The sequence below is a fragment of the Chlamydotis macqueenii genome, chromosome 15 (genome assembly GCF_036417535.1).
Source record: "Chlamydotis macqueenii isolate bChlMac1 chromosome 15, bChlMac1.mat, whole genome shotgun sequence".
Lineage (NCBI taxonomy): Eukaryota > Metazoa > Chordata > Aves > Otidiformes > Otididae > Chlamydotis > Chlamydotis macqueenii.
In genome coordinates this window covers 50,276-56,002 of record NC_141570.1, presented here as the reverse complement: position 1 = coordinate 56,002, position 5,727 = coordinate 50,276, and positions in this window count along the sequence as shown.

Genomic DNA, 5,727 nt, shown 5'->3' with positions numbered 1-5,727 from the left:
GAGCCCGGGGTTAGGGCTAGGGGCCGGGGTTTTGGGCCAGGGTTAGGGTTGGGGGCCGGGGATTTGGGCCGCGGTTAGGGCTACGGGCCAGGGTTTTGGGCCAGGGTTAGGGTTAGGGGCCGGGGTTTTGGGCCGGGGTTAGGGTTAGCGGCCGGGGTTTTGGGCCAGGGTTAGGGCTAGGGGCCGGGGTTAGGGCTAGGGGCCGGGGTTTGGGCTAGGGGCCAGGGTTTTGGGCCAGGGTTAGGGCTTTGGGCCAGTGTTAGGGTTAGGTGCCGGGGTTAGGGCTAGGGGCCAGGGTTAGGGTTAGGGTTAGGGGCCGGGGTTTTGGGCCAGGGTTAGGGCTAGGGGCCGGGGTTTTGGTTAGGGATAGGGCTAGGGGCCGGGGTTAGGGCTAGGGGTTAGGGTTAGGGCTAGGGGTCGGGATTTTGGGCTAGGTTTAGGGCTAGGGGCCGGGGTTTTGGGCCAGGGTTAGGGCTAGGGGCCAGGGTTAGGGCTAGGGGCCGGGGGTTTCGGCCAGGGTTATGGCTAGGGGCTGGGGTTTTGGGCCAGGGTTAGGGTTTTGGGCCAGGGTTAGGGTTTTGGGCCAGGGTTAGGGTTTTGGGCCAGGGTTAGTGTTTTGGGCCAGGGTTAGGGCTAGGGGCCAGGATTTTGGGCCGGGGTTAGAGCTAGGGGCTGGGGTTAGGGTTTTAGGACGAGGTTAGGGCTAGGGGCCGGGGTTTTGGGCCAGGGTTAGGGCTAGGGGCCGGGGTTTTGGGCCAGGGTTAGGGTTGGGGGCCGGGGATTTGGGCCGCGGTTAGTGCTATGGGCCGGGGTTTTGGGGCAGGGTTAGAGCTATGGGCCGGGGTTAGGGCTAGGGGCCGGGATTTTGGGCCGGGGTTAGGGCTAGGGGCCGGGGTTAGGGGTACGAGCCAGTGTTAGCGCTAGGGGCCACGGTATTTGGCCCGGGTTAGGTCTAGTAGTGGGGTTAGGGCTAGGGTCCAGGGTTCTGGCTAGGGGCCGGCGTTTTGGGCCAGGGTTAGGGTTAGGGGCTGGAGTTTTGGTCCAGGGTTAGGGCTAGGGGTCGGAGTTAGGGCTAGGGACCAGGGTTAGGGCTAGGGGCCGGGGTTAGGGCCAGCGTTAGGGCTAGGGGCGGGGGTTAGGGCTAGGGGCCAGGGTTTTGGGCCGGGGTTACCGCTAGTGGACGGGGCTAGGGGCCGGGGTTAGGGCTAGGGGCCGGGGTTAGGGCTAGGGGTCGGAGTTAGGGCTAGGGACCAGGGTTTTGGGCCGGGGTTAGGGCTAGGGGCCGGGGTTAGGGCTAGGGGTCGGAGTTAGGGCTAGGGACCAGGGTTTTGGGCCGGGGTTAGGGCTAGGGGCCGGGGTTTTGGGCCAGGGTTAGGGCTAGGGGCCAGGGTTTGGGCCAGGGTTAGGGCTAGGGGCCGGGGTTTTGGGCCAGGGTTAGGGCTAGGGTCCGGGGTTTTGGGTCAGGGTTAGGGCAAGGGGCTGGGGTTAGGGCTAGACGCCGGGGTTTTGGGCCAGGGTTAGGGCTAGGAGCTGGGGTTTTGGGTCAGGGATAGGGTTAGGGGCCGGGGTTTTGGGCCTGGGTTTGGGCTAGGGGCCGGGTTTTTGGGCCAGGGTTAGGGCTAGGCGCGGGGTTAGGGCTAGGGGCCGGGGTTAGGGCTAGGAGCCAGGGTTTTATGCCAGGGTTAGGGCTAGGGGCCAGTGTTAGGGCTAGGGGCCGGGGTTAGGGCTAGGGGCCGGGGTTTTGGGACAGGGTTAGGGCTAGGGGCCGGGGTTTCGGGACAGGGTTAGGGCTAGGGGCCGGGGTTAGGGTTAGGGGACGGGATTTTGGGCCAGGGTTAGGGCTAGGGGCCGGGGTTTTGGGCCAGGGTTAGGGCTAGGGGCGGGGTTAGGGCTAGGGGCCGGGGTTAGGGCTAGGAGCCAGGGTTTTATGCCAGGGTTAGGGCTAGGAGCCAGGGTTTTATGCCAGGGTTAGGGCTTTGGGCCAGTGTTAGGGCTAGGGGCCGGGGTTAGGGCTAGGGTCCAGGGTTAGGGTTAGGGGCCGGGGTTTTGGGCCAGGGTTAGGTCTTGCTGGGGTTAGGGCTAGGGGCCGGGGTTTTGAGCCAGGGCTAGGGTTAGGGGCCAGGGTTAGGGCTAGGGGCCGGGGTTTTGGGCCGGGGTTTTGGGCCAGGGTTAGGGCTATGGGCCGGGGTTTTGGGCCAGGGTTAGGGCTAGGGGCGGGGTTAGGGCTAGGGGCCGGGGTTTTGGGCCAGGGTTAGGGCTGGGGGCCGTGGTTAGGGTTTTGGGCCAGGGTTAGGGCTAGCGGCCAGGGTTTTGGGCCAGGGTTAGGGTTTTGGGCCAGGGTTAGGGCTAGGGGCCGGGGTTAGGGCTAGGGGCCGGCGTTTTGGGCTAAGGTTAGGATTTTGGGTCAGGGTTAGGGCTAGGGGCCGGGGTTAGGGCTAGGTGCCGGGGTTTTGGGCCAGGTTTACGGCTAGGGGCCGGGGTTTTGGGCCAGGGTTAGGGCTAGGGGCCGTGGTTTTTGGCCAGGGTTAGGGCTAGGGGCCAGGGTTAGGGCTAGAGGCCGGGGTTTTGGGTCAGGGTTTGGGCTAGGGGCCGGGGTTTTGGGCCAGGGTTAGGGCTAGGGGCCGGGGTTAGGGTTTTGGGCCAGGGTTAGGGCAAGGGGCCAGGTTTAGGGCTAGTGGCCAGGGTTTTGGGCCAGGGTTAGGGCTTTGGGCCAGTGTTAGGGTTAGGTGCCGGGGTTAGGGCTAGGGGCCAGGTTTAGAGTTAGGGTTAGGGGCCGGGGTTTTGGGCCAGTGTTAGGGTTAGGTGCCGGGGTTAGGGCTAGGGGCCAGGTTTAGGGTAAGGGTTAGTGGCCGGGGTTTTGGGCCAGGGTTAGGGCTAGGGGCTGGGGTTTTGGTTAGGGATAGGGCTAGGGGCCGGGGTTAGGGCTAGGGGTCGGGATTTTGGGCTAGGTTTAGGGCTAGCGGCCGGGGTTTTGGGCCAGGGTTAGGGCTAGGGGCCGGGGTTAGGGCTAGGGGCCGGGGGTTTCGGCCAGGCTTAGGGCTAGGGGCCGGGGTTTTGGGCCAGGGTTAGGGCTAGGGGCCAGGGTTAGTGCTAGGGGCCGGGGGTTTCGGCCAGGGTTAGGGTTTTGGGCCAGGGTTAGGGTTTTGGGCCAGGGTTAGGGTTTTGGGCCAGGGTTAGGGCTAGGGTCCAGGGTTAGGGCTAGGGGCCGGGATTTTGGGTCACGGTTAGAGCTAGGGGCTGGGGTTAGGGTTTTAGGACGAGGTTAGGGCTAGGGGCCGGGGTTTTGGGCCAGGGTTAGGGCTAGGGGCCGGGGTTTTGGGCCAGGGTTAGGGTTGGGGGCCGGGGATTTGGGCCGCGGTTAGGGCTATGGGCCGGGGTTTTGGGGCAGGGTTAGAGCTATGGGCCGGGGTTAGGGCTAGGGGCTGGGATTTTGGGCCGGGGTTAGGGCTAGAGGCCGGGGTTAGGGCTAGGGGCCGGGGTTTTGGGCTAGGGTTAGGGCTAGGGGCCGTGGTTTTGGGCCAGGGTTAGGGCTAGGGGGCCGGGGTTAGGGCTAGGGGTCGGAGTTAGGGCTAGGGGCCGGGGTTTTGGGCCGGGCTTAGGGCTAGGGGCCGTGGTTTTGGGCCAGGGTTAGGGCTAGGGGCCGGGGTTTTGGGCCAGGGTTATGGCTAGGGGCCGGGGTTTTGGGCCGGGATTTTGGGGGCAAAATGTGGGATTTTGGTGTGAAATGGGGGGATTTGGGGCAAAATGGGGGAATTTGGGGCAGAAATGGGGGATTTGGGGGGCAAAATGGGGGAATTTGGGGACATCACAGGGTTTTTGGAGCAAAATATGGGATTTTGGTGCGAAATGGGGGAATTTGGGGCAAAAAAGCGGGATTTGGGGCTAAAATGCAAGAATTTGGGGCAAAAATGGGGGATTTTGGGGGCGAAATGTGCGATTTTGGTGTAAAATGTGGGAATGTTGGGCAAAAATGCGGCATTTGGGGGCAAAACAGGGGAATTTGGGGGGAAATCGCGGGATTTTGGGGCAACAATGTGGGATTTTGGTGCGAAATGGGGGAATTTGGGGAAAAATGTGGGAATTATGGTGGAAAATGGGGGAATTTGGGGCAAAAATGCGGGATTTGGGGGGCAAAATGGGGGAATTTGGGGAAATCACAGCATTTTGGGAGCAAAATGTGGGATTTTAGTGCGAAATGCGGGAATTTGGGGCAAAAATGGGGGATTTTGGGGCAAAATGTGGGATTTTGGTGTGAAATGGGGGAATTTGGGGCAAAAAATGTGGGACTTGGGGGGCAAAATGTGGGATTTTGGTGCGAAATGGGGGAATTTGGGGCAAAAATGGGGGATTTTGGGGGCAAAATGTGGGATTTTGGTGTAAAATGCGGGAATTTGGGACAAAAGTGGGAGATTTTGGGGGCAAAATCGGGGAATTTGGGGCAAAATGTGGGATTTTGGTGTGAAATGGGGGAATTTGGGGCAAAATGTGGGAATTTTGGTGCGAAATGCGGGAATTTGGGGCAAAAATGCGGGATTTTGGGGGAAATGTGGCAATTTGGGGGGAAATCGCTGGATTTGGGGGGCAAAATGTCGGATTTTGGTGTGAAATGTGGGAATTTGGGGCAAAAATGGGGAATTTTGGGGGCAAAATGGGGGATTTTGGTGTAAAATGCGGGAATTTGGGGCAAAAATGTGGGATTTTGGGGGCAAAATGGGGCAATTTGGGGGGAAATTGTGGGATTTTGGGGGCAAAATGTGGGATTTTGGTGTGAAATGGGGGAATTTGGGGCAAAATGTGGAAATTTGGGTGCGAAATGGGGGAATTTGTGGCAAAAATGCAGGGTTTGGGGGGCAAAATGGGGGAATTTGGGGAAATCACAGCATTTTGGGAGCAAAATGTGGGATTTTGGTGCGAAATGCGGGAATTTGGGGGAAAAATGGGGGATTTTGGGGGCAAAGTGTGGGATTTTGGTGTAAAATGGGGGAATTTGGGGCAAAAATGTGGGATTTTGGGGGCAAAATGGGGGAATTTGGGGGGAAATTGCGGGATTTTGGGGGCAAAATATGGGATTTTGGTGTGAAATGGGGGGATTTGGGGCAAAATGTGGGATTTTGGTGCGAAATGGGGGAATTTGGGGCAAAAATGGGGGATTTTGGGGGCAAAATGTGGGATTTTGGTGTAAAATGCTGGATATTGGGGGCAAAATGTGGGATTTTGGTGCGAAATGGGGGAATTTGGGGCAAAAAAGCGGGATTTGGGGCTAAAATGCGGGAATTTGGGGCAAAAATGTGGGATTTTGGGGGCGAAATGTGCGATTTTGGTGTAAAATGTGGGAATGTTGGGCAAAAATGCGGCATTTGGGGGCAAAACAGGGGAATTTGGGGGGAAATCGCGGGATTTTGGGGCAACAATGAGGGATTTTGGTGCGAAATGGGGGAATTTGGGGCAAAAGGTGGGAATTATGGTGGAAAATGGGGGAATTTGGGGCAAAAATGCGGGATTTGGGGGGCAAAATGGGGGAATTTGGGGAAATCACAGCATTTTGGGAGCAAAATGTGGGATTTTGGTGCGAAATGGGGGAATTTGGTGCAAAAATGGGGGATTTAGGGGCAAAATGTGGGAATTTGGGGTGAAATCCCGGGATTTTGGGGGCAAAATGTGGGATTTTGGTGTGAAATGGGGGAATTTGGGGCAAAAATGCGGGATTTGGGGGCAAAATGTGGGATT